Source organism: Astyanax mexicanus, chromosome 15 (assembly GCF_023375975.1).
Source record: "Astyanax mexicanus isolate ESR-SI-001 chromosome 15, AstMex3_surface, whole genome shotgun sequence".
Lineage (NCBI taxonomy): Eukaryota > Metazoa > Chordata > Actinopteri > Characiformes > Acestrorhamphidae > Astyanax > Astyanax mexicanus.
Genome location: NC_064422.1, coordinates 7,422,300 through 7,445,981, shown reverse-complemented (window position 1 = coordinate 7,445,981; position 23,682 = coordinate 7,422,300). Strand labels below are relative to the sequence as shown.

General features: G+C 37.1%; 1 protein-coding gene across 3 annotated transcripts in view; it reads left to right on the top strand.

Moving 5' to 3' along the window:
- Nucleotides 1-11,185: 11,185 nt before the first annotated feature.
- The window catches only part of plce1 (phospholipase C, epsilon 1), a 133,124-nt gene continuing 120,627 nt past the window's right edge, over nucleotides 11,186-23,682 (top strand). For 2 of the 3 annotated variants that reach the window (XR_002649894.2, XM_022669336.2), the window contains exon 1: nucleotides 11,186-11,345. The gene's annotated coding sequence lies outside the window, so the exon portion shown is untranslated. The remainder of the gene's footprint in view (nucleotides 11,346-23,682) is intronic. The other variant, XM_022669337.2, reaches the window with a different exon arrangement.

Below are 23,682 nucleotides of genomic sequence, written 5' to 3'. Positions count from 1 at the left end.
TATATAATACTCAAATTTTCCGAGACACTGATTTTTTTTGTTTTCATTGGCTGTAAGCCATAATCATCAAAAATAAAAGGAATAAACACTTAAAATAGATAATTCTATGTGTAATACATCTATATAATATATGAGTTTTACATTTTGAAACTCATATTTCTAACTAGTGCTTCACTCTTTTTGTAACTGTGTAACAATGACACAAGGCCTTGGAGGTTGTCTGTGCTTTTTCAGGAATCAGGAAGGCCAGGGAGCTAAACAACCCCATGATAAGAACTTGTAGTTTTCCAGACAGGCTGGAGCTGCTCATGCCATTTAACCTATTCAACAGGCTGTGAACTAAACACTGCTTAAGTTGTATTAATAGATTGTATCCAATTGTATTTGATTCTATTGGTTTACCTATTATTTTCATAAAGATACAGTATAATTGCTTCAGTGGGTATAGGCCACCACAACCCCACCTTCAGAGGACCTATATTACTTTATTAGTATTATAAATCATAAAGCAATAATGCCTTCTTATCCTGAGAAAGAGAAATAAAAACGGCAAAGGAAAAACACTTTACAACAAGATTATATTAATTAACAATACATTTTAACAAATGTCTCAATTCATTATTACTTTTTTATTTACTATTCTTGAGCATATAAAATAGTAATGCTTAATATTGTCTAAAGTAATGTCATTAATTATTTTTATCACTGTCGTATTTATGGTTGAGAATCACAGGTCACCGTACGTAAGATATTGTGATACTCAATATATCACAAGACAATTCTCTGTGTTACTAAAGAGGATAAAATACTCCTAAATAATCAAATTCTTCACCGCAGGATTACCCTAATCACATACCTGTCAAGTTTTAGATTTAAAAATAAGGGAAATTTTCTGATGCCCGCTTCGAGTCGTCCCACCAGCCCAACTGAGGTTCAGTATCCCTTACATTTTAAGACAGGTTTACAAGAAATCTAAAATAACCACATGTGAAACACTTACAAAGTACAATTAGATGATCAGAATCTGATAGGTCTACCTTTGTTGACACTGAAATGTTGTGGACATTCCTACATATGTAATTCCTCTACTACAGCCTAAATAAAACCCTTTTATATACATTTACATAAAAGTAATATAAATACTTTTTTATTTACTTCATATTGTTTTATTTAATGGATTTAAATTTGAACAAAGGGTGCACAAATTCTGCAAAATGACCTAAAAATAGTATCATGAGCTTTTACAAATAGAGATAAAGACATGGACCAGATATATTCAGATATATATTTCCTGTCTCTCCAGCTCAACCATTTTTTCAACCCTTTCAAAACAATAAATTACACAACAATATTTGAGATTTGAACAAATTCTAACAACTGACCCTCCTGCTCCTGCCGCAAAACCAGCAAGCTGATTGGCTGTTTTTCTGAAAGGCGGGACTTTCTTCTTGATCCGGCTCCATGATTGGTTAAGAGATTTCCCATTCACACAGCGCCTGTCTCCTAATAATAATGTTTTTAAAGTAGAAAACGGGAAATTTACGGGAAAATACTAATACGGGAGGGCGGCGGGAATGAGCGGTAAATACGGTAGTTTCCCGGCCAAAACGGAAGACTTGACAGGTATGTAATCATTTGATTATGGAGTAACGAAGAACTAACCTTAGTAAATCAAATTGGGGGCTAGTGTAACAGAGTTTAGAGTGCCTGTTTTTGGATAAAAATACCCATATATTTAAAGAGCCACTAAACCCTAAACCATATTTTTTTTAATTAATAGCTTAAATATATTTCTTTGAATTAATAAAACATACCAGTCCTGCTTAACGTTTAAAAAAAATTCCTAACCTTTAAAAAAACGCTTTTATTTTGGTAATTTCTGCCTCTGCAGCGCCCTCTCAGGTTAAACTGTGCTATAGACGAGAATAATGTGTCTGTGTACTGGTATTGGTACGCAGACGCATCACGATATGCAGATGAGTCCATTAATAATACTGCCCCCTTACCGCTATCAGTGGAACACTGCTGCTACTGCAGCTCAGCCAATCAGCTCTCCCTCCTTCCATGCCTCTAAACCCATACATCACCCAGTGCCCCTCCCAAATTACCCCTTTCATTTTTTTGCCTTTTTTAAAATTTGTGCTGAGGGTGGAGTCAGCAAATATCAGATTGTTTAGTGTCCCTATAACACCACGTATTGATATATCACAATACTGATGTTTTATCCCACCCCTAGTCATAAGTACCACTATTTGTTAACCTTATTTCAATGAAAAAAAAAATACATGCAGGTGGGGTTTGGCCTGTAGGAATTCTTTTCCTTCTGGCCTTCAGCTTTAATCTGTAGATAGTCAGCGAATTGCAGTCAATTAGTGATGATAGCAGGATGACGGCAACAACAAAGCAACAATAAAAAATAAACTGGCTTCTTAAAGCTTATCAGTTAAACTTTATATCCTTGTGTTGCATAATTAATCTACACATGCTATTTAACAGTCAATCACAACCTTCCATAGCCAGCTTTATTGAGCGTATCAAATCACTGAATCATGATTCATTCAGCACATTCTTAAAAATGGACTATGACATGTAGCAAGTATGACATCAGCATTAGCACTAACCTACTTTAAAATATATCCATATGCCAAAAGCCATGAGACAGCAGTATGTAAGCTGATCCTGAAGTGTCACGTCAGGAGACGGTTTGCAAAGCCCACCCTTGAATAAGTGGTGAGGTGTTATCTTATCTTGTTAAGGGGAAGGAGTCACTTTCAGTTAAAATTAAGGTACATTTAAAGTAACAGTCTACAGTTTATCCAATTTTTTTTGTTACCTTAGTTAAAGGAGCACTAAAACCCCTGATTTCTGCTAACTCCACCCTCAGATCAAATTTAAAAAAGGCTAAAAAAAATTGGGAGGGGTAGTTTGGGAGGAGCACTGGGTGATGTATGGGTTTAGAGGTGGGGCAGGAGGGAGAGCTGATTGGCTGAGCTGCAGCAGCAGCAGTGTGCCTCTAATAGCAGTGAGATGCAGATGATTGGACGTCAGCAGGGTGGGGGGGGGCAGGTATTATTGATTTATTATGATTGATATGCATATTGTGATGTGTCATAATTCACACCTATAGCACAGTTGAACATGTGAGGGCGCTGCAGAGGCAGAAATTACCACAGTAAAAGGGTTATGTTTCATTTCATTTCATTATAAAGTAACACATTTCAGCTATTAATTGAAAAATATATAGTTTAGAGTTTAGTGGCTCTTTAAGTAGAAATTCTGGTTATCTATACTAAAGTAATTATTCCTTACATTTTAAAAATAGCCTAAAAAAACTTCCACTCACTGTACCAGCACAACACAAACACATCATACACCACCACCATGCTGATCAGTGCTAATCACTGCAGAGCTAAGAATAAATAAACCACCACCCAAATAATAATAATAATAATAATAATAATAATAATAATAATAATAATAATAATAATAATAATAATAATAATAGCTGCTATGTGGTAATTATTTTGTGTGTTTTAGAACAATTTTAAATAATGTTTTTTTTTACAGTTTAGGGATGGTTTATGGAATAAATGTCAAAATGAAATATTAAATATTACACAAAGGCTTCCAATGCAATGGTAATAAAACAACTATTAAATATTTTAGTTAGTTTGATTTATTTGCTACATAGATTTTATAGTAGAATGTTAGAGTCTTCTTTTCTGTGCGTTACAGACAAAAAAACAGCATTCTAACTTTTTTTTAATCAATTGAGACAAATCAGGTCTGAAGGGGTTAAAATGATGCAGTAAACGTCCACTAGGGGGCGACAGATACATGTGAATAAGAGAAGGATGTGTTTTTTTCTTTTGTTAGGAGTAGACCTTTAATTTAATATTTATGTGGAAAAGATGAGTAAATATAAAATCCACAATAATGTGGATAAGAAGAAAGCAGCTTAACATCTGTATTCATCTATTTTCACCACTGTGAGGTGTGTGTGTGTGTGTGTGTGTGGACTGAGTTTATATGGGCTTTTTAGTACATTGCACAGCACCAGTCAATTCAGTCTGTACGTTGGCAAGAACTTGTCAATACAGTAAGTATCACGATACAGGGCTTATAATTTAATATATATCACGATAAATTGTGATGCTGTAAGCAAGACCATGCATTAGGATATGTAATTAAATCAAATTTTAGAAACAAGTATGTCACTGTATTAAACCACAATCATGTTTCAAAATATAAATCTTTTATTTTTATTTCTATCCAATCAGAACAGTGGGATCTAAGGAAGTACAACACTGACATCTAATGGGCGGGGTTTGAACACAAAACAAAATGAACAACCGTCTGACTGATCCGAATTGCTGCTATGTTTTGATTATTTACACAGTATTGCAAAACAAAATGACATTTAAAAAAATATATATAGCTAAATTCTTTTAAAATCTTATCTTTTAAAACCTTACCTTTTTATTTTAGTTTTCCTTTTTGCATTTTTACATCACATTTCTATATTACTTTTTTATTATTTTTATTTTTTACATTTTAATTTATGAACGTTTTATAAATAAATAAGTTTTATTAATATGATACAATAACTATCGACATTTTCTTACACCTCTACAAGCAGTGTAAGTGTTACAGATTTGTGTAGCAAAGCTAATTCTGTTATATTAATGAACTGTGTATTTGTTATGTATGAAGGTATAGTAAAGAATACACAGACCCAGAACTGCAGATTTCCCTCAGTAAAGGCAGTAAAGACCATGCTGTAGTCCAAGCAGAGGTGGTTATTTTTTTTTATCCTTAAACTATACTTAAACACCCCATAAACCTCATGGTGACAAAGTACTGAATAATGAATTTTTTTTTAGTATGCTAATTACAACAGGGCAGCCATTGTTTCTGACTCTGTTAGCTACATGCCACAGCACAGTTTGGCTCCGATTGGAAAACTAGCACATTCTTTCTGGATGGCATCAGCATTCGCTGCTCTTAGAGAATGGGGATTTGGAAAAATCATTATACAGCTCTGCCCAAAACAGACACACGTCTGGCAAAGATTATATACCACGGCTGTGTGTACTTTACTTCTAGTACTTAGTGCTAAGCCTAACTAGCATCAATATCCAATTATACCTATTAATTTGTGTAATTTCTAGGGCTGTTTGATTAATTTCATCACTTCTAACACTTTTGATTAACTCGAGTTATGAAACAGCTCTGATTGGTCCATGCTGAAGTTCTAACCTTTATAACTTAAGACCAGAGTAACATACATCCTGCTAAAAAAAAAAACTGAAATGAAAACACTAAAATGAAAATGCAAATATCGTTTTGTGTTTTCTTTTTCCAAACGAGTGAAAATATTATGACAAAATTAAAAACGAAATTAAATCACTTCATTTGCAATTACATTTTTCACTTGATCATGGGTCATATGATGGGAATAATAGCGCTGAAATAAACGGCGTTACAAACACCATTACTTTTTTCAGTATCAAGTAATCTAACTAATTACTCTGACTGTAACTCTAACGCCGTTACCATTTCCGACACCCCGTTGGGGTGTGGTGGTTACGGGGGCCGGTAACACAAAAGTAATGCAATAGTTACTTTTACTGGTAACTAGTTAATGTTAAAGTGGAGTAATTTAGTTAGTAACTCTTTTTGGAGAAGTAACTAGTAACTATAACTAGTTACTTTTTCAAAGTAACGTGCCCAACACTGGTCATATGTGACAAAAATAAAATGACCACACAGCTATTTTATAGTCAAATAAAAAAAAAGCTAATTGTGAAATGAAAATAAAAGCTTCCCTTTGGCCTTGTCTTTTCCTAATGAACTGCATAACACATGTCGAAACTAAAATCAAAATGCAGAGCAAGGCGCTGCCTTACAGCCGGCAATGCTGCACAGTGAACCAATGCTCGCTGCTAGTGAACTGCAGCCTCAGCCACATTCAGGATCCTTGCATCTTTAAAAGCATTCAGGGTAGGTCCCTTGTTAGTTAGCTAGCACAGCTAGCAAGCACTAGCTAACTTACCATAGATTTACTTTGTATGGTCTCTCTCGCCAAGGAAACATTTCGCAGGAGGTTGGGTAGTTGTAGCCCCGCCTACTGTTTACAATTTACATGTATTTGCATGCTGGTGAAGTAGAAAAAAAAACGAAAAAGAAAAGTGAGAAATGAAAAGTAAAAGCTCTAATCTTCCTTTGCATTTGCTTTTTTTATTATTGATTTTTCCCTTTTGTGTTTGCATGTCTGTCAGACATGCAGCCAATTACAAAAAAAAAATAATGTTATGATTGCATTTTGATTTTATTTTTGATGTTTATTGTGCAGTTTGTTAGTAAAAAACTGTGCCAAAATGAAGCTTTTATTTTTTTTTTTTTTTCAGAAAAAAATTTTCTTCAGCTTTTTCATTTTTGATTTGACTGTAAAATAAAAAATAAAATATAATAAAGAAACTGAAAGGGCCTTTTTAATCTTAATTTTATTTTTTATTCTTTTTGTCACATGTAACCCATGCTCTAGTGAAAAATGTAATTGCAAATGAAGTGATTTAATTTTTAAGTTTTTAATTTTGTCATAATATTTTCACACGTTTGGAAAATAAAGTGCAAAAACGGTATTTGCATTTTCATTTTAGTGTTTTCTTTTCAGTTTTATTTTTGGCAGGATAAAATATACATATACAGAGACAAAAATCATACACATATCAAACAGCAGAACTTCCCCATGCCAGATTGTATTAATGAAAAGGCATGTGTGATTATCTTCTATCATCTTTTTGTAATGTTTAGATGAATAAAGGAACATCAAACTATAAGAAATTGGCCTTGAATTGTAAGAGATATACAGTATTTACTGCATCTGTTATTAACTGATGTTGATTACAAGTTGATGCTGTCAGATTACTGGAGGGCTGGGAGGTTAATCGAAGTAATTTGATTAATCGAATTACTGTTTTAATGCGATTTTTAAAATGGATAATTAAGACTGTACATTTACATGCTTACTAGCTTAGTTTGAAGTAATTTGGGTAAAAACTCAATATCCAACAAAATATTCATTTGTAGATATGGTGTTAATAGGTGGTTGCTGTGGTATCCATGGTGGTTGCTAGGTTGTTGCTAAGTGGGTGCTCTGTTATTTTAGGTGGTTGCTAGCGAATACATGTTGGTTGCTGTGGTGTTCCTAATTGGTTGCTATGCTATGGTATCCCAGGTTGTTTCTATGGTGTTGTTAATTAATAAGGGGGTTGCTATTAAGTTCTCTAGCGGTTGGCTACGTCTGTAAAGAATATGCTGCCTACGTAGACAGGATTCTGAGGCAGGAAGGCAACCAGTCATGTCTGAATCAAAGTTGAGTAATCTAGCCCATAGTTTTATTGGGGTAAAATGAGTAAAAAAAATAGCTGATGACAAAACAGCTAAACGCTAATATTGTACAGTGTGCTGTGGAAACACTGGTAATGCCTTCACTTCCTTCTAAGTGAGATAGTGTGAGCAGCAAGGCATCAAGTCAGCATTTCTTGGGTTTTAGACACAGAGGTGTGGGGTTACATGGTTGCAGTGGTATCCCAGGTGGTTTATATGGTGTTGCTAGGTGGTTGTTGTAGTATTAGGTGGCTCCTATCACTGTAAACCCTAATAAGTTAAGTCTGCTTAGATCATTTGAGGTAATTTGTTGCCTCAAATAAATTAAATTTTTACTTACCTACTTTTAATACTTACTTTTTTAGGAATGTATAATACTGTATTGAGTTGAACAAACTTTCATTTTTAATACAAACCACAAGCACTTGACAATCAAAATGTGGTAAACCTGAAGCTTCACTTTTTAATTTAAAGTAAGTATTGCTCAACTGCACCATCCTACTTGTTTAAGTTTATTACAATGATTACATTAAGTTGTTTTCACCCAACATTTGCATATTGCCGTTGTTTTTATAGCCAAAAATTCTAAAATCTAAATAAACAATAACATCAAAGTTAAGTTGAATTAACATAGACTTTAAACATAATGCAGTAGACAAAATAAGCTTACATTAGTCGTAGTTTTCTCAAAATCATTAATTCACATAAATTAGTATTGAGAGCACAGTCAACACAGATTTACTGCAGCACAGAAAATGATGCTTGTTCTTACAGCCTACAACACAGGCACAGGCGATTAATCATAATATACAATCTACTGTACAAGTACACCTAATGTAGCCCGGGGGGGGGGGGGGGGGGGGGGTGGAATCACTACACACTGATGGTGAGTGTTAGTCAGAAAATGTGGGGAGGACACACCCAGTATGCAAATAGATTGTGCCAGAAGCCAATGGAAAAGAAGCTGCCAATGACAACAGACTAAACTCAGTTGTTGTGTTGGTTAGTTGGTTAAACTTAAAGATCTCCATTTGAACGTATACGTGCCCACAAATATTGAGCTAAGTCAAATAGTAATAATAAAGTAATGTTTATAAATGTTTGTAAAAGAGACTTAATTAATTGAGTTTAAAGAACTTTACAGTGAAACTACAGTGTGGTGTTGCTAGGTGGTTGACATGGTGTTGTTAAGGAGTTGCTAAAAAGGTGCAAAAATAATGCAGGTGGTTGCTGTAATGATATCGCAGTGTGGCAAGGTGATTCTAACAGCTTAGCTTTATGTTGCTTACTGGCTCTACTGTACACAAGAACACATCAGTCCAAACAATCTGGAGTCAGAATGGTGTGGATATCTCAATCAACTGCAGGACAAGATACATGGAGAACATCTGGCAGAGGAACAAGAAGACTGCACAGAAGAGAAGGAATATAAATCAGATTGCTTTGTAATGTGTTACTATAATAAGGGTGACAATTGCTTCATAATTAAAAAAATTCTGCATGGCAGCTGAGTCGATTACCTTCACCTCCCACATCTGATTAACAATCTAATCTAACGTTTACAAACATTATTTACACTGAAGGCGTTGAGCTGTAGTTACTGTGCTGCCAGCTCAAGCTGGTCTAGCTGGTCGACCAGCATAGGATACAGTATGTTTTTGTAGGTGTTTGATGGTTAAACTGGTTTAACTCAATGTAAAAACATGACCAGACTAGTCAAACAGTATGGCTGGGTTGATGGTTGATCAGCTTGGTCATGCTGATAGTAGGGCTGCACGATAATGGGAAATATTGACATTGCGATATTTTGTTGTTCTGTGATAGATATTGTGACATTAACAAATATAAGAATTATTACTTGAAAATATAGGAAATTATTCCAGATGTCAATGCCTTAACATGTCATAACATCAATAATGTAATCTGTGCATTAACGAATAGTCTAAAACAAAAGGTATTGAGTACAAATAATTTTTTTAATTCTGGTAGATACTGTCATGTCAAATGAGAACTTTAAGATTTCTGTTTGTTTACAGCACAGATGTTTTTAAAAATGGAAGTTGACATTGCAAAAAAAAACCCAGACCTGAATATTATTTAAAATGTGGTGTGATTTTTTTTTAAAGTGGGCTGTTCATGCTCGGAAGGATCAAATCTGACTGAATTGGAGATGTTTTGTAAAGAAGAATGGACCAAAATACCTTCAACCAGAAGCCAGACTCTCATTGGAAGCTATAGGAAGCGTTTAGAGGCTGTTATTTCTGTAAAAAGATCTACTTTTTATGTCATTTTTCTTTTGGGGTGCACAAATTTATGCACCTGCCTAATTTTGTTTAAATAATTATTGCACACTTTCTGTAAATTCTATAAAATTTCCATGTTCGTGATGCGAACAACCAATAATTAATAAAGGAAAAACAGTAGTAACTAGTGCAGGTCAGTGTAGTGTTAGAGTTTATATGTAACATAGCGAAAGTTTGGAAAGCTTGCTAACTTAGCTTTTCAAACACTAGCTGTAGCTTCAGTGAAGTTAACGATACACTTTTTTTTATTAGTGAATACTGACCTAAACGAATGTCCACCAGTTTTCTAGAGGTGCTGGAATGAACAAAAACGTCATATTTTCAATTTCTTGCTGTTTATGTTGTTTGTAAAACAATATTACAACAAAAACCTGTTTGTTGATAGCCTGCAGACATTACACACCCCTGTTTAAAAACGTTGGTTTATTTATTATATGATTAATAAAGGAAAATCATAAAAATGATCAAGGGTGCCCAAACCTTTTCATACCACTGTTTGAGAAATTAGGAACACCATCACAACCTCAATGCTGTTTTAATGCATTAGATATGGAACAAAATCGGTTGTTTCAACAGCATGGCCAGACTTTCCGAGTTGGGGGCGAGTCAACAGAAAACTCTGATAACTGTAAACAGGTTGGGTGCGTCCCATTTGTGTACACGCTGCTCTCATATCGTAAAAACGATACTTCTAACATGACTTGGAGGCATCGAGTAAAGACAGCACAGGAATCCCAGTCTGAATCCTGTTAACACACTTACTGACTCACACATTCTCACACTGCAGTGATGACATCTCTCTCTCTCTCTCTCTCTCTCTCTCTCACACACACACACACACACACTCTCTCTCTCTCACACACACACACACACAAACATTCTCTCTTTCTGTTTTACACAAATAAACACACACACACACTCTCTCTCTCTCTCACACACACACACAAACACAAACATTCTCTCTTTCTGTTTTACGCAAATAAACACATACACACTCTCTCTCGCACTTTGTCTCTCTCTCTCTCGCGCGCGTTCTCTCTCTCTCACACAAACTCTCTTACTCTCTCTTTCTCACTCTCTCTCTCACATACACACTCTCTCTCTCTCTCTCTCTGTCTGTCTCTCTCTCTCACACACACATTCTCTCATTCTGTTTTACACAAATAAACACATACACACTCTTTCTCGCACTTTGTCTCTCTCTCTCGTGCGCGTTCTCTCTCTCTCACAAACAAACTCTCTTTCTCTCTCTCTCACACACACAGTCTCTCTCTCTCTCTCTCTCTCTCACACACACAGTCTCTCTCTCTCTCTCTCTCTCTCACACACACAGTCTCTCTCTCTCTCTCTCTCTCTCACACACACACACACACACACACACAGTCTCTCTCTCTCTCTCTCTCTCTCTCTCTCTCTCACACTCTCTCTCTCTCTCTCTCTCTCTCTCTCTCTCTCTCTCTCTCTCTCTCTCTCTCTCTCTCTCTCTCTCTCTCTGTTCATTCAGAGTAAAAAGTAGGGTTAGCTGAGTTAAGGCTGGTGGAGCGGAGGCTGCGGTTCTGAGCTGCAGTGTTTTCTCTCGCTTCTCTCGGTAAATCAGGAGGATTTAAGGAGTTTTTCTGGAGCAGCAGACCGGTCTCCTCTATTTCTCAGGTCAGTGACTCTCTGTACGCGTGTTAACGTTACTGTTCGGCTCTTTTAATTTAATGTCCTGTATTAACTGTGTGTTTCTGTGAAGTTCGTGAGGAAGATTGGTAACGAGTGCAGGTCAGTGTAGCGTTAGTTTAATATCGCAACGTAGCGAAAGTTTGAAAAGCTTGCTAACCTAGCTTTACACACAGTAGCTGTAGCTTCATTGAAGTTAACGTTACATTTATAATGGTGAATACTGAGGTACACGAATGTCCACCAGTTTTCTAGAGGTGCTGGAGAGAACAAAAACTTCATATTTTCAATTTGTTGCTGTTTATATTGTTTGCAGAACAATATTACAACAAAAACCTGTTTGTTGATAGCCTGCAGACATTGCACACCCCTGTTTAAAAACGTTTGTTTATTTATTACTTTTTTGTTTATTTGAGTTGTAATGCTTTATATGCTGGTAGACCAAGATGGACAACCAGTATGATCAAACTTGACCAAGCGGGTAGACCAGCAAAGGCCACCATGGCCAAGCTGGTTGACTAGCATGACCAAAATTGTTTGACCAGCATCACCACCAAGTTGACTGACCAACAAAAACCAAGCTGGTTGACCACCATGGCCAAGTTTGCAAAGCTTGTTACAATACAAACATAAGCTTTTTTAATTAAGTTACATTTATAAGGGTAGATAAGTAACTACGTTGATTTTCAACAGTTTTCTAGAGGTCCTGGAGAAAGAAAAAACTTCATATTTTCCTTTTTATTGCTAATTTTGTTGTTGGTAAAACTATATGAAGTTGTTGCATTCTTTATGCATTGGTATAAACCCAGAAACACAACAGAAACCTGTGTTGATACATGTGTCTACAGTCTACAGAACCGCCTGACCTGTTCATGGTGAGCAGTACATATGCTTTATATGCTTTATATTTGGTCTACCAGCATGGTCAATTTGACCACAATAGACAACCAGTATAATTAAACTTGACCAAGCTGGTAGACCAGAAAGACCATCATGACCAAGCAGGTTGACTAACAAGACCAAATTTTAAACCGGCATCACCACCAAGTTGATTGACCAACAAAAACCAAGCAGGTTGACCACCATGGCCAAGCAGGTTAACTAGCATGAACATCTGGTTGACCACTATGACTAAGTTGATTAACCACCATGGCCTAGCAGGTTGACTAGCAGGACCAAATTGTTTGACCATCATCATCACCACCAAGTTGATTGACAAGCATGGCCAATTTTGTTAAGCTTGCTAGCTAAACAAACATCTAAATGAAGTTAACTACACTGATTCTTAACTACACTGATTTCTAACAGTTTTCTAGAGGTCCTGGGAAAAAAAAACGTCATATTTTCCTTTTTATTGCTAATTTTGTTGTTTGTAAAACTATATGAAGTTGTTGTATTCTTTATGCATTGCTATAAACCCAGAAACACAACAGAAACCTTTGTTAATACATGTGTCTACAGTCTACAGAACCGCCTGACCTGTTCATGGCGAGCAGTACATATGCTTTATATGCTTTAAATTTGGTCTACCAGCATGGTCAATTTGACCACAATAGACAACCAGTATAATTAAACTTGACCAAGCTGGTAGACCAGCAAGACCATCATGGCCAAGCAGGTTGACTAGCAAGACCAAAGACTAGCAAGACCAAATTTTTAACCGGCATCACCACCAAGTTGATTGACCAACACAACCAAACAGGTTGACCACCATGGCCAAGCAGGTTGACCATAACATAACAAAGCTGTTTGACCAGCCTCACCACCAAATTGATTAACCAGCTTGTTTGCATGGCCAAACTGGTTGACCATCATCACCACTATTGACTAGCATGGCCAATTTTGTAAAGCTTGCCAGCTATACAAACAGAAGCAAACTAAATGAAGTTACATTTATAATGGTAGATACTAAGCTACACTGATTTCTAACATTTTTCTAAAGATGGAGAAAGATGGAGAAAAAAACGTTATGTTTTACTTTTTATTGCTGTGTTCGTTGTTGTCTATTATACGTTGATATAAACCCTGAAACACAACAGAAACCTGTGTGTTGATAGCCTACAGACTTTACATTGCACAGCCATGTTAATACAGCCTGACCTGTTCATGCTGACCAGTACAGGGTATTATATTTAATTTGTTTGAGTTTCATGCCTTATAGTTGGTCTACCAGCAGCTTATCTGACCAAGATATACAACCAGTATTATCAAACTTGACCAAGCTGGTAGACCAACAAAACCCAGCTGGTTGATCATGACTAAGCAGGTTGACCGGCATGACCACCAAATGATTGACCAACAAAACCAAGCTGATTGACTAGCAGTGACTAAGCTGATTGACTTGGATGGCCTAGTGAAATCAAGCTGGATTGAACAACATGACCAGCATGGCCAAGCTTTACCAAATTAAATGCATCATGCACTATACTGCTCAAGAGTTGAAGCTTAACCAGCTAGCTGCCCAGTATTGTCTATGTTTTCAAGCTTTTTAACCACCTTTATTATCAAAGACCAGCTTTGACTATCTAAAACAAGCTACCAACAAAAGCTGGTATTGAACTGCTTTTTTTAACAGGAATGTAACAACCATACTGCATTGTAGTTTGGTTCAGTAAACTGAAGTACAGAATGATTGTGACTGTGAATGCTTTTGCTTAGCTGGCTGCAATGGAAGGGATGGGGTGGGGTGCTGTTTCAGTGAGTCGTCCTGGCTGGCTGATCTGGTGGGGTTCAGAGTAGGGATGAGTCATATTGCTATTAAATTAGGTGGTTTTCGGCCCAGTCCTTCTTTTTAAATGTTTATGTATTGACACGAGCAGATCACATTTGTGTTGAAATAAACTTTAACTCTGTGTGAGACTGTACTCTATTTACTATCCTCTACATGTAAAAATCCAGATCACTATATAGAGTAATTCTACACAGTATACTGATTCAGCATCAACATCACAATGGGTGCATGGACAATAGTTACATCGCAGGATGTTACAGAAGGCAGATTCACTCCAGAATGTTTGGACCAATGTCAAAACCCAGGCTCAGTTTTGTTGCATTGTATACATTTGGTCTGGTTATATTTGGCTTCACTCTGCGGCTAGTTAGCATATTGAGAACTTTGCAACGTCCTGTATTCTACTGTATGCGCTGTTTTCCTAAACTTTTCATTGATTCATTTGTAGAATGTTGTCCGTTTAGCAATTTGTATGTTCAGTTAGGATGCACCAAATACATTGTAGTTTTGTAATGACTATTTATTTGAAAAGCAAGAGAAAAATTTATTTAGGCTGTTTACTTTATTCAGTCATGACAAAGAGTGGCAACATTTAATGATATATGTCCCTAATTTCCAGTTAGGTATCAATCCAAACTATTGCAGATAAATTGAAGCAGGGTTTAGTTGAATCGAACTGAGACCATCTGTGTCATTTTACAATGTGACAGTCTGCCAAATATCATTTGTTTCACTTCAGTCTTTGGTTCACTAAAGACATTATTTATGTAATGATGTTGAATTTCTGGAGAAAAAAATGGAAATTCTGGGATTTTTTTGTGATATTTTTGTGAGCAGCTTAGAAAAACAATAATATATCACAATGTCAGATTTTATTATTCATTATCGTGCAGCCCTACTATAGAGCACCTTTATGAAATACCTTTATTTATACATTGTTTGTACAATACACAAAGTACTGGTCCCTTTTCAATCGGACTTGCACTACACACCCAATACCTGCACTACTGATATACTTGCACTGTCAATACACACTTTCATTCCCCAAAAAACTGTGAACTTTAAGTACTTTACGCACTCATTCACTTTACCAGACTTATGCTATATACCATATTTGCACTACTGTTATACGGGTTCTATTTATACTGTCATTCCATCTTAATCACCATCAATATTGCACTATTGTCTTTCGTCTTATGTTTATTGTGTCTTGTTGTTTTGTACATATAGAGTCTTCCCACTCTTTTAGATTATATCTTATTTCTTTTTACTTATATTTATATATCTATTTCTCCCCCACACTACTGCACTTTGTTTCTGTCTCATGTCTGTTTGTGTCCCTGCTGTATTGTACACATAGTGTCTCCCATTCTTTCTTTTATTATATCTATTATGTATACCTGCTGTAAAATTGGGAAGGAATTGAACGTAATTTCAATTCTCTGTATGTCCTGTACATATGCAGTATTGACAATAAAACTACTTGACTTGACTTGACTTGACTTAACAATTTTATGTGTTAGGGTGCATTGTGTTTGTCAAACTGCACTGACAATAGGGCACTGCATTTTCATTCTATAAACCAATCTATGTAAAGAATATGCTATGTAGGTGATTATGACAGGATATACAGGTGTATCTCAGAAAATTAATGATTTAGAATATCATTGAAAAGTGTCCCTTTATTTCAGTTATTCAGTTTAATGTGAATGTAAAAATCTTTTAACTTTTCAGTGATATTCTAGTTTTCTGAGATACTCCTGTATATCCTGTCATAATCACCTACATTTGAGATGCACCCGTAGCTGCTGATACCCCAGAATATATGCACTATATGGAGAACAGGGCTCAGTCTCTATCAAATGTTTTGTTTTTGCTTTTCTCATTTAACCTAATCGGAGGTGATGCAGTAGAAAGCATTTAATCAGTTAAATGTCTTTTGTTTGTGGCTCTCACATTAATGTGTAACAAAATTCTCCAAAATAAACACACATTTTAAGATCTTCCTAAACCTTAAGAAGTCTAATCGTGACTGGAGATCAGTTGTTTGTATCTTGAAAGCTTTTCAGTATCTGGCCTCAGTTCTGCAGTTGTGGCTTCTGCAGTCTTGGCTCTGTTGGCTAATATGCTGATTTTGTCCTGAGCTGATGTTTGTCTTCAGATGGGTTTTTTGAGGATTGTGGAAAATATTAGCACATGAAAATTCTTTGACTCGCCACATTCATCCGTCTTTTCTGAGACGTTTAATTAGCATTTGGCATGTACACTCACCCGCCAATTTATTAGGTACACCATGCTAGTACTGGGTTGGGCCCCCTTTTGCCTTTTAGAATTGCCGTAATCCTTTGTGGCATCAATTCAACAAGGTACTGGAAACATTCCTCAGAGATTTTGGTCCATATTGACATAAAAGCATCATGCAATTGCTGCAGATTTGTCGGCTGCACATCCATAATGCGAATCTCCCGTTCCACCACATCCCAAAGCTGCTCTATTGGATTGAGATCTGGTGACTGAGGAGCCATTCCAGTACAGTGAACTCTCTCACTGTTGTGTTCAAGAACCAGTCTGAGATGATTCACATTTTATGACATGGAGCATTATCCTGCTGGAAGTAGCATCAGATGAGTACACTGTGGTCATAAAGGGATGGACATGGTCAGCAGCAATATGTGACACAATGCTGTGCCAGGAAAATATCCCCCACACTATTGCACCACCACCACCAGCCTGAACTATTGATGGAAGGCAAGATGGATCAATGCTTTCATGTTGTTGACACCAAATTCTGACCCTACTGTAGCTCATCTGCCTCAAGGTTGGACGTGTTGTGCTGATATTCAGAGATGCTCTTCTGCAGACCTCGATTGTAACGAGTGGTTATTTGAGTTACTGTTGTCGTTCTATCAGCATGAACCAGTCTGTCCATTCCCCTCTGACCTCTGGCATCAACAATGCATTTGCATCCACAGAACTGATATCAGCTCACTGGATATTTTCTCTTTTTCAGATCATTCTCTGTAAACCCTAGAGATGGATGTGTGTAAAAATCCCAGTATATCAGCAGTTTCTGAAATACTCAGATCAGCCTGTCTGGCACCAACAATCATGCCACGTTCAAAGTCACTTAAATCACCTTTCTTCCCCATTCTGATGCTCGGTTTGAACTGCAGCAGATCGTCTTGGCCATGTCTACATGCCTAAATGCATTAAGTTGCTGCCATGTGATTAGCAGATCTGACATTTGCGTTAATGAGCAGTTGGACAGGTGTACCTAATTAATAGGTTGGTCAGTGTACATTAGCAGTTCAATTAGGATTGTTTCACTTTAGCCTAGAATAAAGTCTTATTTTGATTTTAGGACTGAACAGTTTGCTGAGGTTATCTGCCCTTTGTTGCCCATCTGATTAAAACACAGACTGGTTTGTGTTAAAACACTTTTTTTTTGCTCAGTGCTGAACAGTGTTTTATATCCACATGACCCTGGCTGTGGACTTTGCCCAGCAGCAGAGATAACCCCTGTATTTTCTAGAAGCTATCGACCTATTCAATGAAGCCACTATTGACTAAATGTAGGCATATATGTTATTTAATGGCAATTTGCCACTAATGTGCTTGCAGAGCAAGAGGTTTATTGTGTATTGTGAAAAATCACGGGTTGAATGTGACACACCTAGTTTATGTGGACAAACAAGAAACTCATGAGTCTTCAGCCCAACTGATGACACACCCACTGTCATAAAGTGTGACTCTTCCAAGCATTGCTGTCCCAGTTTTGCTTTTAAATGCAAAAATTTGAAACGAAAACTCTAACTCAATAATACAATAATACAATATGTAGATTTGTGCACATGTGCTGTTTTCTTTTAATTAGGTATTGTGTTTTCACTTTTATTTCAGTGATAGTTCTATCTGTCTTTATCATGTGTGGGATAATTTCCTGCACTTTAGCATTGTGCACAATTTGCATTAACTTTACAATCTGCAATATGCTCTATTTATATACAGTTGTATATGCATGTGTGTATGCAATCATATGAAATGTTCATAATATAATAACTACAGGTGCTGGTCAACGAATTAGAATAATTTGAAATAGTGCAATCATGAAATTCTTTGAATGCATTTTTTGTGCAGAAAGCAAATCAGGTGTTCACCGCACCTGTCCTACTCGTTAGACTAATCACAGAACTCGTTACCTGGAAAAAAATTTGCTCAGCTGAGCTTTCCAAAAGGCCCATTTAGGCCATTTAACTGTGACACTGTTGTTTTATTGAATTAGAATAATGGAGAAACCGTTTCATTGAATTAGAATAATTTTTATTATAATTACAATCATCACTTTCTCAGTATTTTGTGGCTGCCCCCTTGGCTTGTATGACTGCCTGAAGTCTCCGCGGCATCGATTTGACCAGCTTGTCGCAAGTTTCCGCACTCACAGCTTCCCAGGCAGTGGCGATGTTCTGCTTCAGTTGGTCCAGCGTAGTAGGCTTTCTGTCGCGAATTTTCCGCTTGACGATGGCCCAAAGGTTTTCAATGACATTGAGGTCAGGCGAGTTGGCCGGCCATGCCAAAACTTCAAGCTGTTTTTTAGTGAACCAATCTTTGGTCGACTTGAGCATGAGCCGGTGCAAGATCCTGTTGAAATATGAAGTCTTCTTCGCCGAACTGTTCCTCAACAGTCGGAATCAGGAACGTTTCCAGAACATCTTGATATACGGCAGCATTGACAGTCTTCTTGAGGAAGCAGAGTTTCCCTACACCTCGAGCGGACATGCATCCCCAGACCATAACGCTCTGGGGAAACTTGACGGATCTTTTCACACACTCGTGGTTGTAGGTTTCGCCACCACGACGCCAGACACGAGGACCTTGGTCACCGAAGGAGATGCAGAAGCGTGATTCGTCACTGAAGACCACTTTCTGCCAGTCTTCAGCAGTCCACTCGCCGTGTTCTTTGGCCCACTTCAGCCGTTTCTCCATTTGTTTCTTGTTCGGCATCGGTTTTACCGCTGGAACGCGAGATTTGAAGCCGAGTTCGCGCAGACGACGGTAAGTGGTTGATCTGGAGACGTCAGCGCCGGTCTGCTTGTTCCACAAGTCGGTGAGCTCGGAAGTGGACTTGAACCGGTTGCTGACTGCGATCTTTCTCAGCTGCTTGTTGTCGCGAGCAGAAGTTTTTCAGACGCCGGAACAGTTGGTGCGCTTGCTGCAGTTTTTCTTGAGAGCTTTGCAGACGGAAGACTGGCTGATGCCGAGCTGCTCAGCAATTTTAGTTTGGGTCAAGCCTTGTTGGCGAAGGGCTTGAATTTGAGCCACTATTCCGGTTGAGAGGTCGCGCTGCTTACCCATGATTGATTTTACAACTTAGAAATTCTACTCAACCCTGACTTTATACTGCACAGTGAACACTCTTCACAGAAAACAAAAATTCGAGCATTTATTCTAATTCAGTGAAACGGTTTCTCCATTATTCTAATTCAATAAAACAACAGTGTCACAGTTAAATGGCCTAAATGGGCCTTTTGGAAAGCTCAGCTGAGCAAATTTTTTTCCAGGTAACGAGTTCTGTGATTAGTCTAACGAGTAGGACAGGTGCGGTGAACACCTGATTTGCTTTCTGCGCAAAAAATGCATTCAAAGAATTTCATGATTTCACTATTTCAAATTATTCTAATTCGTTGACCAGCACCTGTACAATAATAGTATAGACAATAGCACCTGTACAATAGAGTATTAGGGTCGCTGTTTTTGATAGCTGCATTACTCGCTAATAGTTGTTGTTGATTGTGTTCACGATGAGCCCTGAGCTCATTGTAGGGTTATCCAGTGTAATTCCACACTGCTGATTTTAGTTTTCTTTATCTAAGGTGATCAGTTTCGCTGCTGTTTGCTGTTTTCTCTGCTGTTTTCTCTGAGTCACTAATTGGTGTAAACTGAGGTGAAAAGGAAATGCATGTGTGTGGGTAAGATTCTATATATATATTTACACCAGTCAGGCATGGTATTATGAACACCTACTTGTTTCTACACCCATTCTTCTTTTTTTCAGCTCCACTGAGCATACAGGAGCACTGTGTAGTTCTATAATTACAAACTGTAGTCCTGTATCTGTTTCTCTGCATACTTTATCCTCCTCCTTTCACCCTGTTCTTTAATGATCAGGACTCTGCAGAACCACCACAGAGCAGCTATTATTATTTGGGTTATTTATTCTCAGCACTGCAGTGATACTGATTGGCATGGTGGTGTATGAGGTGTTTATTGCGTGCTGTGTTTGTACAAGTGGATCAGCCACAGCAGTGCTTCTGGAGTTTTTAAAGGTGGTCTTCCGCTAAAATCCACTTGTTCTTGTTCTTTTTGAAATACAGTTGGTTTCTCTGAGTTGTATATGCATGCTGCACATGAAACTCTTCCTCATCCTCCATTGTCTGCAGTAGCTAGTAAAATAATATATTCAGAAAAAACGGGTCGATCTGGAAAATAAACCATGTCTACGTCAACCCGTGAATTAGTATTCATGGCCCTGCCCACCTTGGCTCGCGACCTCTCACAAGCTGAGCTGATAACAGGCAGGCAGCCAGGCATGTCTCATCAGATAGGAGCTAACATCGCTTGGAACACCATGGCAGTTTGTTGCTGTGTTATTTGTGCACACCTCTGTGTGTAACTATAGGTTTACATAGGATCTCCAGTGGATTTTGTGTTTTACAGAGACACTAAGTCTAGGTCAGTGGCTGAACTGCAACTAGCAGGGCATTACACATGTTGTAAAGTAACATATGTCATTGCAAAGACTGTTATTAGTGTAAAAATGTCTGTTTTAAAACTGTTGCCCATCACGCTGCATCGTAGTGCTGTTAGCCCATATAGGCAATATGTATGCATGTTTGAATATTCATGAGCAAGAGCTGAAATCCTATCGTTCCCCCCTCCACTTCTCACACGGACTAAAGCAGCATTATCTCTGCATCTCTGACTTTACTTTATCTACAGAGTGGAGCAACTGTATGTAGGAGTGTTTATAAAGTAAAGGACAGTGACTGATTAAACACAGTGTTTAAAAACTCCAGCAGCACTGCTGTATCTGATCCACTCAGTGTACCACCAGCGCAACAGTTTGGGTTGGTCATCCTCTAGTCCTTCATCAGTGGTTACAGGATGATGCCCAAGGGATGCTGCCTACAGGATGTTGTTGTTAGGCTGTTCCCAGAGCAGCAGTGACACTGAGGTGTTTAAAAACTCCAGCAGCACTGCTGTATCTGATCCACTCATACCACCATGCTAATCGGTGCTAATCACTGCAGTGCTGAGAATAACCACCCACCACCCAAATAATAATAACTGCTCTATGGTGGTTTTCTCTCCTCCTGTGGGGTCCTGACTCCTGAGTATTGAATGACAGGGTGAAAGGAGAATAATAATAAAGTATACAGAGAAACAGATACAGGACTACAAAGTCTACAGTCTGTAATTTTAGAACTACAGTGTTCCTCTATGCTCATTTCAGTCTGAATGACAACAAAGTTGATTTTGACAGTGATTTACTGGTCTAAGAGAAAAGCCAGTCTGTAGATGTAAATAGTTTACCTGATCTGGACAACCTTAAGAGACGTTTATTGAGGTTTTTATGAACCGCTGGCCCGGACTGTTGGCCTGATTTTGCCTCACTCAGGCCTGCATAGTTTTGAGGTGGCCCCTTTCAGGGCTTGAATGGAGCCCTGCTGCAGTTCATTAGCCAGTATTTTTTCAGGCCAGTGTCGGGGTGTGTGGGTGTGTGTGTGTTTAGGGGGGTTTAGAGGAAGGGGAAATTCCCATAATTCCCAAGCAATTACAATAGCCTCATGCCTCATCTCACACAAAGCAACACACCTCATTGTAACATCAGTGCAAACGGTTGAAGCTGAATATTTAATAAAGGATCAACTTTGGCATCTCAAATGCTGATGCTCATTTTTGTTGTTTGGAAATTAAAGTGATTTTAAATCATTATGATAAAATTATTATTTTGCTTCTCCTGAAAAATATGTTTATACGAATGAATAGTAAACAAATAAAGTTAACATTTCCTGCAGTGCTTTAGTGAACTTTTGTTAAACTACTGGACTATTTGTGCATCTCAAAAAGAAGAGAAAATTAACGTACTATGCAGGCAGCATGGTCATATATAGAAACTTATAGGTGATATTTTATATTGTTATATACTCTTTTATATATATAAATAAATAAATATATATATATATATATATATATATATATATATATATATATATATATATATATATATATATATATATATATATATATATATAACACAGTTTTTATCTCACAATTACATTGACTTTTATTAGATTGCAATATGAATTAACTATTTTTCATGGTCTCTTAGGCTTTGTCTGGTTTTTTTTTTATATAAATCCATCCTTCATTTCAGGTCTGCACAATATTCCAGAAAATGTTGGGATGGGGTTAGTTTAGGGCTAGTAAAAAGGTTAAGTATAAAATAATTTTATGACCATGTCTGTTTTTTGTGAATTATTATGTGATCTGTATGCTATTTGGGTGATTTGACGAACTGGAATGATGAGTTGAGTATAGAGTCGACTTTACTCTACACTGAGTAAATCGGTTTGCACATCAAGTGCAAATTCGAATCAATGATTCAAAACGTTGTTTACAAGCCCTTGCACTTTATAAGGTGGGGAAACTCAGAGACGACACAGAGCTCTCCTCAGACACTGAATTGCGTGTTTGTGACTGACAACTGAGAAATAAAGAGAAATAAAGCAGTAAGGGAGTCACAGAAAGGTACTGTGAAATAAACCTTGAAGGAGCGTTTATTATTGAGTGTTTTCCACAATTAAATAATCACAGATCCTCACTTGAGAGTTTTTAAAAATGGTAGGATTTTTTTCTAGCTCTTTCTAGCCATATATAAGGTTTATGCTGATGTTTTGAGGCATTCTTCAGTTACTAAACTGTTTTTAAAAAAGAAGTATTAAGATTTAGTTCAGTATTAGTTAGGGGTGTGACGAGCTCTCGTGGCACGAGATCTTGCGAGATTAAAACGTGGTGATATTCCTCGTCAAGCTTAAACCTGTCTCGCGGGAAAAAAACAGTAGGTGAGCTCCGCGGTACAGTTAAAAAGCTCTGTGGTATGCTTGCACTTTAAGCATAGTCTTAATATGACTGGTTATGGTTATGCATAGTTAAATTACAAGAGATTTAGGTGAAAAAAACACAAACCATAGGCTTAATATGACTGGTTGTGGTTTGCACTTATTGTTTGCACTATATAAGATCTAGAATAGTTTTATTGTTATATAGCTTATTCTTATTTCTATTTCTTATAGAATCAAAGTGTGAGAGAAACCAGTCTGTTAAGTTTGCGTTATATGATTTTGTCAAATAAAACTCTAGTTTTCAAGCCGTTTTTCATTTTTGACGCTTTCTTTAAAATTTTATTTTAAAATCTCGTCTCTTGTTCTCGTGATCCCATTATCGTGTCTCGTCTCGTGATATTGGTGTCTCGTCACACCCCTAGTATAAATATATCGTAAATCACCAAACTTAGAGCAACATATGCTGCATTCA